General features: G+C 36.1%; 1 protein-coding gene across 2 annotated transcripts in view; it reads left to right on the top strand.

Annotated features, from left to right (window-relative positions):
• Window positions 1-12,949, top strand: part of TTC29 (tetratricopeptide repeat domain 29) — a 216,446-nt gene that overhangs the window by 65,599 nt on the left and 137,898 nt on the right. The window lies entirely within an intron of this gene.

The raw sequence follows: 12,949 nt of genomic DNA, 5'->3' as shown, positions 1-12,949 counted from the left end.
GATAGACATTGAATGACTATCTTGGTCTTGATACTCAACCTAACACGCATGGCATTTGAGCATAAGGCTGCATATGAGGTTTAGCAAAGGAAAAACTGTTAGATTGAGCGGTAAATTTAGATTCTCTTTTGACACTGCCATTTGCTAGTTAACTCTGTGAATCTAGGTAAGTTAAGTTATTTAACATTGTGGATCTTGCTTTCCTTGTCTCTAAAGTGAAGGAGTGGGAGTAGACGCTGTTTGCTCTTAGTTTCCTTCCAGCTCTGATTTCTATGGCCGCTTAAATGGCTGTTGAAAGATCAGTCCTTAAAAACTCTGTCAACTTCTTTACTTATTAGGGAAAGAAAAATGTCAGTTTATGAAAAGAAGAGATGGCGAGTAATATTAACCTCCTCGTGCCATCTTCATTACTTAAAAAAAAAATTGATTCCAGCTCTTTGGAGAATTATTTAGAAGATTCAATGAGATAAGTGAAGTGCCTTGTGTTCTGCTCTGCACGGAGGCCTGTGTCAATGCTGCTTTCTCTTTTCACATTCTCTTCTGCCTCTCAGGGTGCGGGTATCACTTAAAGTAGGCTGGGAAGAGTTACGGTACTGTTACAGCTCAGTCTCAGGTCGACAAGCAGCAATTCCCGTGAATCCCCAGTTGAAAGGGGAGAAAGTGCTCGGTGAGGCAGACACAGGAAGCTAGGAGCAACAGGAGAGAGAAGGTCTGTGTTGGTGAACCAGCTCGACTCCCTCAACTTGGTGCCGCTGTTCATCTTTCCCTTGGCGTCTCCCTTCATCTCATCCATCCTTCCTTTGCACTCCCGGCACTCCGTCTCATCTTCTGTTCCACTGGTGATGCCCTCCCAGTTCTCCCCATACGTCTATAGAGAGGATGCAGGTCTACCACAAGGCAATTTAGGGGAACTTCTTTTTAAACCATTCTTCTTTGGGCTTGTGGTTTTGTTTAAAAAGCAAAAACCATCTGCTCCACTTTTGTTGAGGATTTTCTTTTCTTTTCATTCAGAACATTAAGCATATATGGAGAGGGGAGGCTCTGCTCCATTAATAACTTCCCTGTTCCTTGCCAAATGGTAGAATCACTTTTGCACGTGCAGGAGGTACTTAGTAGGCATATATTCTCTTGGTCTCAAGAGCTTGAAGGCATTTTCTGCTTGTCTCTGTTGTTCCACTTGGATGCTCGGCTACTGTATAGAAACGAAATAACACTTTGAAGGGTAGTAGCTTGGGTGGGGAATAGAAGAAGAGAAGGATTGTTCTAGTGATTAATTTTTTGTAAGTGTCCGTGATTCCTAAAAGTTGATGCTCAAAGAAGGAGTCTATAAGGGTGGCTCTAAAGGTCAGGAAAAACTCCTTTCTATGCAATAACAGGTGGATATAGCTTTAGTAAATTGTGAAACGGTCCTCAATTGTTTAAAACTGGGTTGGGAACTTACGTTGTTTAATTCTTTTGGATGAATGAATTTTAGAGCCACATTGGATCTTAGAAGTCACCTAGACCAGACCCTAATTTACTAGATGAAGAAGCTGAAACAGAGTAGTTAAATAGTTGTTCCAAAGCCACATAGTTTGTTAGTAGCAGGTGCAAGTTTTGGATCCAGAGCTCTCATTCCCCTGTCTATGTCATACTCAACACAAATACACACAAAATGTCTCTATAGATGCATGGTTCTTCAGACTGATTTAACAATAACATTTAGACAGACTCAGAACAAATCAGATGTATCTACAATGTACAGATACACATTGAAAGGTATATTAGTAAATATCTACTAATATATATGTATATACATAGTACTTTTATAATATACATAATATATAATTATATATAATACTAATATTATTTATATTTATATATAATTATATATAGTAGATATATATATGTGTATATATATATATAGTATTTTTTCTTATGCATGAGATAGGTGATATTATTTCCCATTTCACATTTGCAGAAAATAGGATTCTGAGAGGTTAAATGATAACTAAAGCATGTCAGAGACAAGACAGGACCCTGTGTCTTGAGATCTTAGGTCGAGTGTCCTTCCCACTACCTGACACTACCTCCCTATACAAAGGTTTGCCCAGCAGAGACTTCACAAAGTTGACCTTGTGGGTTTATTTTTCCTTGATTTATTTTTGTTGAAATTGTGATAAGAAAAGACTTCTGAAATAAAACTGGCCCTGACAAAATTATGAATTAAAAAGTTGTGTCTCCTTCTTTATGTCCTCTGTCATTTTCCAACTTGTCCAACCATTTGCCTTCATGGTCCTTTCCCCAGCTCTACTCTGCCCAAGATTCCCATGTAGTGTTCAGTGAGTACCCATTCCATCAGTGGGTACTAGCAGCATGACCCCCTCATGACTTAATCTCCACTGCCATTTTAGCCTAGCCAGATTATGCACAGAAAGGATGATTCTCTAAGAAAACTAGATCCATGAAGGCTAATACAGTGTAGGGGGGCTTCCAAATATGGACAGCACAATGGAAGAAAAAATGATTAGCAAACTGAGTGAGTAGGGACAAGTAGGTTTGGGTGACTTGACAACAAGGCTTTTTATCATATGTTGAAATCCATGTATGAATTTGGCTGTTCAATAATTGTGGGGAAAAACCTAGAACAGGAAGAACTAAAGCAGGGGAAGATTTAGGAGGCATTAAGACTGGTAAGGAGAGTGGGCTGGTCTGTTGCCTGAATAGATAGAAAGGAAGGATGACTTCTATACATTACAGCAGAAGAGACAGGATCAGTATTCAGAAATAGAACAGGAGGTTGGGAAAAGGAGAAAGAAATAACTTTATACACAGCCTATATATAACAAAGAATTAGTAGCTATATTCTATGTAAAGTAGCCATCAATTGGCAAGAAAAATGTTAAGACCACTGTAATTTTTTTTTTTTTTTTTTTTTTTGTGAGGAAGACCAACCCTGAACTAACATCTATGCCAATCCTCCTCTTTTTTCTGAGGAAGATTGGTCCTGGGCTAACATCCGTGCCCATCTTCCTCTACTTTATATGGGACACTGCCACAGCATGGCTTGACAAGCGGTGCATTGGTGCACTCCCAGGATCCGGGCCTGCAAACCCCGGGCTGCTGCAGCAGAGCGTGCGCATTTAACCGCTGCGCCAACCGGGCCGGCCCCAAGACCACTGTAATTTAATGGGGAAAAGATACAGAGAAGTTGCCAAAGAGGAAATATGATATGTAATGAATATATAGGAAAATAACCAACTTCTCTAAAAATCAATTGGAATAATTGTAAAGTACCATGTAATACTTGTTAAAATACAAAAAATAAAAGCAATCATGGTTCCTTAAAGTAATACTTATGTGTATTGCTGGTGATAATGTGAATCATTTAAATGATTTTGGAAAGTAATGTGGCAATGCGTAGCAACCATAAAATTTTCCATATATGTTTATCTATTAATTTCACTTCTAGAAATCTAAAAATTTTTTTATAAGATAGAAACGTATATTTATAATGGATAATCTAAATATCTAAGCACTTGACAGATGATTAAAGTGTACATTGTCCCCCCAAAAATATTGCTCAGTCTTTTAAAATGTTTTTATGAAAATATGTAATGTGGAAAGTAGTTCTAACAAAATAATTTAGATAAGCAGAAAAATTATATTAATCTCTTTACAACTGTGTAAAAATTATGCATGGATGTAGAAAAGGAGTAGAGTGATGCTTTACCAAAATCAAAACATTTTGATTGATTGATGATGCCATTGTTAGTAATTTTTAAGATTTTTCTCTGTAGTGTTTCATTCATGCTGATATAATAATTTTGCCTTTAAAATAAGTAAAACATATATTGCATTATACTTTTGCTAAATATCACTTTCCTGTTTTATTTAAGTATATTTTCAAAATTCTTTCATATTTTGGGTCAACGTTAGGGTGCCTAATCATGCCAGTTTGCCTGGGACGGAGAGAGTTCCCAAGACTTTCAATGTTCCAACCGGAAGAGTCCCGGGCAAACCTAGAAAAACGGGTCACCCAAATACAGTGAACATTAAAATTTTCTTCTTTCCCTTTCTAAACTTAGTATTTTATTCATGCACCAAACAATGATGAGACAATAACGTTTTTGTTATTTGCTATTAATAGACTTTGACAAGCATAATATGGGTATTTTTGGTTTTAAATGACTCATTTCCTATTTAAATTGCTGTCATATTTTAAAATCTGTAGCAGTGAAGCCGCCATTACATACAGAACGCTGTTAAGAGAAAGCAGCACTTGAACTGACAAAGGGCATCTCGTTCAGTGTTTATCCTTGAAAATAGATTCACTGGTGGGCACTGGGGATATTTTGAGGAGGGGAAAGATACAAGAAAACAACTCCAACAAAACTTCCCAGTGTTGCTGCTGAATCAGGACCAAAACTCTCTGTAGGCTTTCCTGCTGGGGGCTTTAAGTCCCAGGGTACTTTCCTTGCCTACTCACACCTTTAGTACAGCTCCACAAGGTTTTGGGGAGCATTTTTTTTCCATTTAATAGTTAAAAAATAAATCCTATTTGTTTATTTCGCCCCACTTTTAAGCTGCTTCTCGATTTTCATTTTAAAAGTCCTTTTTGGAGGAAACTTTCCAAAAGATTCTCTGGAAGAGCAAACACATTGTTCCATTCAGGTTTCCTAGTAACAATATGAAATAAAGCCAATCCAAAAAATGTCTAAGTATGAACATTGACGACTCTAACATACCCACCCGTCACTGAGGCTCCCGGGCTGACTGCGGGCCCATTGAAAGCATTTCCTCCTTAATCTCTGCGTGATTGCAAGGCTTACTGCTTCCAGCACTTCATTTTTGGAGTAAATTCCAAGAATGGGTTTGGAAAGTGGGCATTAGTATACATTTTTTAAGGTGCATCTGACTAGATCAGTATTAGAAACTGAGTCACTTTATATTTGAATAAAAGTGAATTTAATAGTTGAAAGGTTTTTTTCAGAAGTTAAGTGAATTAGCACTGCTATTTCTATATAAATTAATTGTCACTTTTTGGGGCATGTCAGTTTATTCTCCATCTACTCTGTGTACATGTTCATAAGACCTTCTAGTATTTAATGAAGAGATCCCTTTTAAGTATTGATAGCCACAAGAAAATTATTCCATGTTTGATCTGTGTTAAAGAATCAAAGTCCAAGATCTTTGAATGGAACTTAGAATAAAAATGTAATTAGGTTACATCCCTAAAGTCTGATATATCTTTAAACAAGACTGCAAATGAAACTTTATTAGAGCTTCAAATGAATTATTTCATTGCCTTTTTTTTTAAATTCATTTTCTTCCCCTTCTCTTTCATGTCTGTGTTACTGGCATTGCTGCTTGTATCTTACCTGTCTTTTTCAGGGTGTTTTAATTATTTACTGCTTAATGAGTAGCATGGAGAGGAAGCTTCATTCAGAGGTGCCTGCTCTGCAGCAGGTTTTTCTTTTTCAAAGCTTTGCAAGGAGGTCTTGAACAGCTGCACTGAGCCTACAGTTCTTGCCACACTGAATATACTGTTCTGGAGGCAGTGTTTCCTCTGACTCTCTGAGAAGAGGCGCTGCCCAACAAATATCTCTTTAGAGGCACTACTGACCAAGAGTGAATGAAAGGGGTGTTGGATGAAAGTTGGATGAAATGTACTGTTTCCAACTAGAACCTTCAATGGCTCTTCATTTGAGTAAGTGACACTGTTCCATAATATTTAGGTTTCAAAGCTTTCCATATAACAGGCTCATCCAGATTCACTCCAAATGGCAAACCTGGAAAGAAAATAGATAACACGGCATGAAAAGTTACTGAAGGTCTGCGAAGCGCCAGGCGCTCTGCATAGTACTGACACAGTTGTTTTAACGCCCTTTGCAGCCACACCCCGAGGTTGGCATTGTTATCCTTGTTTCAGAGCCCCTAAAGAAAGGGTGTGAATGGTCCAATTATATCATGGTTCAAACCTTAGTCTCTGCCGTTAAGTCAAACATTGGACACAGTTTCTAAAAAGGGATCACCTTGAGGAAGAAAAGCCACCATGAGCTTTGGGCATCAGCTCTGCCACCTACTTGGTATGTGAATTTAGGCAAGAGAACCCCCAAGGCTCATTTTCCTCATTGCTAAAATGTAGATACTAACATATATATATAGCAGGTAGTATCCTTAACTAACGTTATTTTTCTCCCTGCATACTCACCTAAATAAATTATTTTCAGTTTGTTAGGCTTTTGTAATATCCAAACTAGCACATACTTATTGTCAATCAAAACAATGATGTATAACATTGTATAATGATGTATAGTGATGTATAATGAAGAGGAAAATTTAATACTCTCCTCACTCACCTCCATCTTCTGTAAGTTAATCAATACTGGTACTTTGGTATACTATATGCTTCCATACCTTTCTCTTTGCTCATATAAACATATACACATAATCAGAATGTGGTTTATTTAAAATTGTGAGTAATATATAATTCAAGCAAGAATTACCTTATTGATTAAGTTCAGAGCAATATAATTCATTAGTTGATCTAATGTCAATATTGACTTTATTTCTCCTCAGAGTTTTATGCTTGTCAACACTTTTTACTTAGTATTTTAAAATGAGGTGGAAACCATTAAGGTAAAACAATTTATTACATGAGGAAAACAGTAAAGTCTGTAAGCTCTACAAGGTTTATAATGGCTAGTATTAATTTCTTATTGTTTATACATTAATTTCTTATTGTTTTACATTTTTAAAAACTGAGTAATTTCGATACTTCTAATTATGAACATTTAAGAGCAAAGCTGCCTGATGCTTAATCCTTAGAAATTACAACACTTAGAAACCACTGTCCGAGGTTTATTATCACGTAGAGCAGTCAAGCTTATTTCAATCGCTGACCACAATTCAGCTAGCCAAAATCACAAACAATAACAATAAATAACAGTTCCTCCAGAATATTTTAGAGATCTGGAAAAATCTTCTGGATTTTAAAAATTAACTTTCAAGTATTGCCAACATCAATAAAACCAAAAATCATCAATAAATTGCCCAAACTGCCAACATCAATAAAAAATAAAAAAACTCACTTTGGTGAGTTTCTTTTACACTTGTTTTCCTGGGATCCTTTTCATTGTCTGGTTTAGTGACCTATACAATTAACGGGGGTATAGTAGCATTCCTATAATGTCCATCTGAAATCTTTGCTCAAAATGATAAAGAAAAGATTCTATTTTTTAAATAGCATCTTAAGTTTCTTCTAAGTATCCCAAAGTAACTACTCAAAAGTTGAGGGCACATTTTCTTCCCAGTTAATTACGGATGCTATTGCGTTACAGAACAAAATCTTTGTTTTCCAGCATTCCGTTTGGCAATGGTGTGCAGTGGGTTACAGTACAGAACAAATCTCCTCTCAAGTTAAACCCCTGAAAGTGGTAGTTTCCATTGGGAAGTGTGACAAGCCCTTAACTATTTCAGCACATTTAGTGCCATTATAGTTATCATAATTGAATGTAAAAACCTAAAGATAATATAAATTGTTCATGCACTGAAACTGAAATGGAAAGCAATGTCTTTTGTTTTTACAAAAGGGCAATAGCATTTCTCTCTTTTTGCTACTGTTCAATATTGCTTCTAGCAGATTTTATGTCTACATTGGTGGAATAGTAACTTAACGTCAAAGATGTCCAGTAGCTCCAGATTAAAATGTAATATAATGTACATAAAACTTTACTGTTCCTTTAGGTTGTTGTTTTAAACTAAAGTGGAATATTTCGCTAAATTCCTCAACAAATGTGCACAATTTAGAACTAAATATGTTTAAGACTTATACCAGTGCTGCTGGAAAAATAGGCCTTATGGACCTGTCAAATTATTTTCATACAATTGTTTCCATGGCATTATTTTTACTGGCAAATGTACAAGTTGATAGAAAAGGAAATAATTAGCTACCTTCAGAATTGCTGATGCATAGAGCTAACGCAGGCCAGCCTGTGCGTCTTAGAGATTGTGACATTTTAAATTACCTGAACAATACCAGAAGCCATCTTTGGACATAATTAACACCTTGCCTAATTAATGTCAGGTCTAGACAGAGTCGCACTTTATGAAATATTATTTTATTCAAACTTTCTTTCACCCTTATTATATTGCAAACTTTAGATTTGTGTACTGTTTTCTTAAGTGGAGCAACTTCTTTTTTTTTTCTTTTTTCTTTTCCCTCCCCCTTCAAGTAATCAATGCACTGCTGAATGAGTTCATTTTAATGCACTCAATCATGCTCTAATGTTCGTAGCTTACGGGCGCAAGCATCAGTAATGCAGGAATGTTATATGGCTTTAGTTTGGGCCATTTCATAAAATATTCATGGAATCAAAAATGTGCATCAAAATAGCGGCTGGGAGAATTACATTTATGTTCCTGCTTTTATGGCAGCTTCACATTTAAACCCATTTGTGTTAATATCTAGTCAATCTTCCTACTTTAAAAAAAAACTAAAATGGGAGAGATCATATACATTCTCCTTTGCTTAATATTTGTTCTAGACATCTGCTGTGATATAACAAATATCTATAAACTTTCAGAGATGTTGTGCAGGGAAGAGGGGTAAGCAAGAATTTGGATAATACCCAAATATATAAAATCTTGTTTTCTCTGCATAGCGTTTGTCTTAACATCCCAGCAAGTATTTTGCACTTTACAACATTGTTTGGGTTTTGTTTGTATTTTTAAATAAATGGATGGATTTCTTGTTTGTGTGGGATTTAGGTACAGTGAAACTCCTTTGGAGTAGTTTTATTTTAAGAATGCACTTTCCTTTAGGTGGAAAACTATAGATGCATACCAACCTCCTTATTGTTTATGTAGATGTCTTATAATTGTTTAAAAACAGAAAACAAAAAACTGAGGCTTAGGCTACTTCTGTCCATACCTGGATACTCTTGTTTTACTCAATCGTTCACAGTGTGTCTCCTAAGATGTGTTGCCTGATACTACTTCATATTATTGAGATAAATTGCTTACTGATGGTATTGGTGGAGGGCTGTCTCTAATCCCTCCAACAAAACATTTTGGCTTCGTGTTCTTGCCTGATTCATTTGAAATATTAGTGGACTCTCTGGACTTTTACTTGACATAGAACCATGAATTCCAGGCACTTAGTTGAGCAATAGTTAGTGTGTCTTCCTTATCATTGTTCCTCCCGTGATCTTTGTTACTCGTAGTGGTGATGAAGATTTGCTGATAATTCCTGGTGCAACGTGATAAAGCTCATGTCTCCTCAGGGGACCTTTAACATCTGTGAATATTCCCGAGGCCTTCTCTCTTCTGTCCTGTTTTCAGTTAACTTTTATTTTTGTGATACCTTCATGTAATCATTCTTCTCTCTGCCCTCTTCCCCAGTGCAAATTAATGTTGCCTCTTGATAATTGCAGAGGGGGGCAGTTATCTAGACACTTGTCCTTCAACAAGGTTGATGGTGGGATCTGGAACTCTCCCCTGGTTCTGATATATTAAAGTTTGTTTGGTCACAAAGGGTAGCCTATATATGAACACTTTGAAGAGGGGATATATAGGATTCTTTAAGAAGGGATCCTATGAGCCAAACTTGAAAATCTGGTTCATGATCTTCATTTATATTTACATTTAGCTTTGTCAAAATAATCACTATATTGATAACCTTTTACAATATTTATCTCAGGTATTTTAAATTTAAAATTTTCAGATAAAAACAGGATGCATTATGTCTCAATAAATATCTAGTCATAATATTATTCAGTCCTTACTCAGAAAGTAAGAAAATCTTTAAAATCCTATTCATAGTTGGAAATTAAAATTGGATGGAGATCATATCATTGTTAATCATGCTTAAAGGGAAATATTTGCATATTTAAATTACTATGCTCCTTTCATTGTATAGACATATATTTTAATATTTTTAAATCAATTATTATACCATATTATAATGTGTACTTGAAAATTCTCACTAGTCTTTAGAAATTGTAGCCAAGTTATTTGTGTGCTTATGGTTATTTGGCCAAATACTTGCTAGCTTATTTACTGACCTATTTGCCACCAAATAATTTTAGAAATGAATCCCTATATTTGAGAAGGATTGGAAAACTCTACCTCCCCTACGTTGCTTTAAAATAGTGCTGATGGGAATTCTCAGTGACCACCTGTGGCAAAATGGTTAAGGAAGAGGAAGTGAAACCATGACTAGCAGGATGTGGCTACAGGTGACAAAGTCTGGGGTACCCGAGGAATTCCAGGTGCCCCCACAGATGTCACTGCATGGTTTAGTTTAAAGTACGGAATTTAGATGCAGGCTACATAGCTGGTTGTATATCAAATCAAACTCCTTTAGAAAGACCAATCAGGAGCACATCAGGGGCTAATATCTGTGCCTTATGTTAGAGGTTACCAGTGATCACCTGAGTAGAGTCACATAATTATAAACTAGAAGAGACTGGAAATCACATAACTCAACATTTTTCTTGAGAGATTTTTGTCCGGAGAATGTAACTTACTCCACCTAATATCCCTTACTCTTGGTTTGTTGACTGGTACCTGATGTGCTGGAACCAAGTGTTATGGGTTTTTGGTGATCCTGGGTTTAAATCCTAAATATCTCTTTTTAGCTATTTGAGTCATTTAAACTTTGTAAGCCTCAGTTTCCTCTTTATTGTAAAAGTAATAATCATATTTACTTCATCAGTTTTTGGGAAGTTAAATAAGATAATGTATGGGGGAAAGAAACCTTCCATTGTGGCTATACCCAATAGGCCTTCAGGAAAGAACAGTGCTCTGTTCTCTTTTACTGGAGTGTTTTGGACCAGGCTCCTTCCTCATCTGAGACCTCAAGTAGACTGTTCTGAGAGGTGAACCTTGTAATCATGAGGTAAGCGATACATTGATACCAGACCATAAAGCTCTAGCAAAAATCAAACTCAACTGAAAAGACTATTTCCCAATCATTCCAAGACCTTCTTCCGTAGTAGCCAACTGAAACCAATGTCCCCTTACTTTATTCCTGCTTACACAGCCTGTTCAGGATGCTGAATGGCATCAATAACACAGAAGGAGGTCTGGCTTATATGGAACACAAAGACACAGTCCCCACCTTTTCTCCACTCTTCCCCACCTTTACCCCCTTCCCCATTTCCTCCACTTCTCCTTTCCCCACTTTCTACCCTCCCCACCCCTCCCCCATCTCCTATTTCTGCTCCCACGTAAACCAAATCTTGGACATGGCTGTCAGTTCTCATATTCTATTTACCTCATTATGCCTCACTTGCATCTTATTATAATTAGTTGGGTTATCCAGAACTTCATCTCCTGGCCCTCCTCCTGGAATTCTTAGTGAATCTGTTATTTTATAACACACCTTTGGACTCTCTTTCCATCTGGTTACGGTGTGTGACCACAGATGCTAGGTCCTTCCTAGCCTCCTTACAGTCCCAATTTTTTCTGGAACTATCTGGTTTACTCACAGTTGCCTGTGTCTACTTTTCCCTATTCACACGGCCAAAGAGAAATATGTATTGGTAGTTTTTGAATAGGTGGATGCTGGATAGAAAAAGAATAAAAAGAACTCTTGTATACATCTTTCCAGGGATACAGAGCAATACTTTACAGGCAGAAATATAGTTAACAGAGGAAATATAATAAACATATATGTCAGTGCTCATTCAAGTTTTTAAAAAATGAGGGTTGTGGGTATTTGGAGAAAGGTATTTCTGGTGAGAGGTGCTACAGGAGAAAGATGAAAAACTATGCCTGCTTTTGTAGGAGGTAGGAGAAAAACTGTAAGTTAAATGTAAAGCTAGATTTGAGCTGTGAACTTCAACCTTGAATATTTGTAGCGAAATGAAAAAGGATTGAACATTATTTTTAAAATAGTTTCTATTGTATATTTCTTATTTAAAAAATGTACGTATTTTGATGATAGAAATGTTAAAAAATGCTAATAATCAGAAAGAAAAGCAGAAAAGAAACCATCCATCATTCATATAACACTGATGATATTTTGTAAATGTTTTCTGGTGTTTTCCAATATTTTCACTTATCATAAACGCCTGTCTATGTAATGAAATATTCTTCTATACCATCATATTTATGGCTCTGTAGTCTTTTATCATGTGAAATTTCATAATACAAGGTTATAAATATCTCTGCAGTACACCTTCCCCTCCCTGTATTTACCTTTGCTGATATATCCTCCTTCTGCACAGTGGAGCAAGGGCACAGACTGGCCATGTCTTACTGAACTTTTGTACAGATTATTTGGTGATTATCCACATTTCTTTGTTGTCTTTCTTTGCGAATACTATCCTTATTTATCTGTGCATTCTTTAATATTTTAATACTAATTTTGATAAATTCAATGCAAAAATAGGAGGAAACTATATGCAATACTCCTGGCAGTGGCTACAATATCCTGTAATATCCAACCTGTAATATCCAATGAAACCTACTTGAGGAAATATATTGAGTGTGATATGACCTGCATAGGGTAATTTAATCAGTCATGATAATATTGTTATGAGGACTCAATTATGTTTTTTTTGCAGGAAGAGTAAGTTATACTTACAAAAAAAAAAAACAAATTAATGGCTATGTTTCAATTGGCCTGTTGGATTTTTTAAAAATATTATCACTATGCCAACTGATAACAGTAGCTATGTTTATTGAGCACCTACTCTGTATCAGGTATTAAACATGTATTAACTCATTTCTCACAATAACACCATAAATGTTATACTATAATCCTATTTTGCAGGGGAATTAAACTCAGGCACAGAAAGGGTAGTGATTAGCCTGAGGCTAAACAGCAAAGTGGGCAAAGCTGGGATAGGAACTCAGGTGGTCTGCTTGGAGCCTGCACTCACTTTTAACCACTCCTGTTGGAGTGCTTTTTGAGTTAATTCCAATTAGGTAACCTCAATACCGTAAAAGAATGTTTACA

This window comes from Diceros bicornis, chromosome 11, assembly GCF_020826845.1.
Source record: "Diceros bicornis minor isolate mBicDic1 chromosome 11, mDicBic1.mat.cur, whole genome shotgun sequence".
In the NCBI taxonomy this organism is placed as follows: domain Eukaryota; kingdom Metazoa; phylum Chordata; class Mammalia; order Perissodactyla; family Rhinocerotidae; genus Diceros; species Diceros bicornis.
This window is presented reverse-complemented; position numbering and strand designations above follow the sequence as displayed.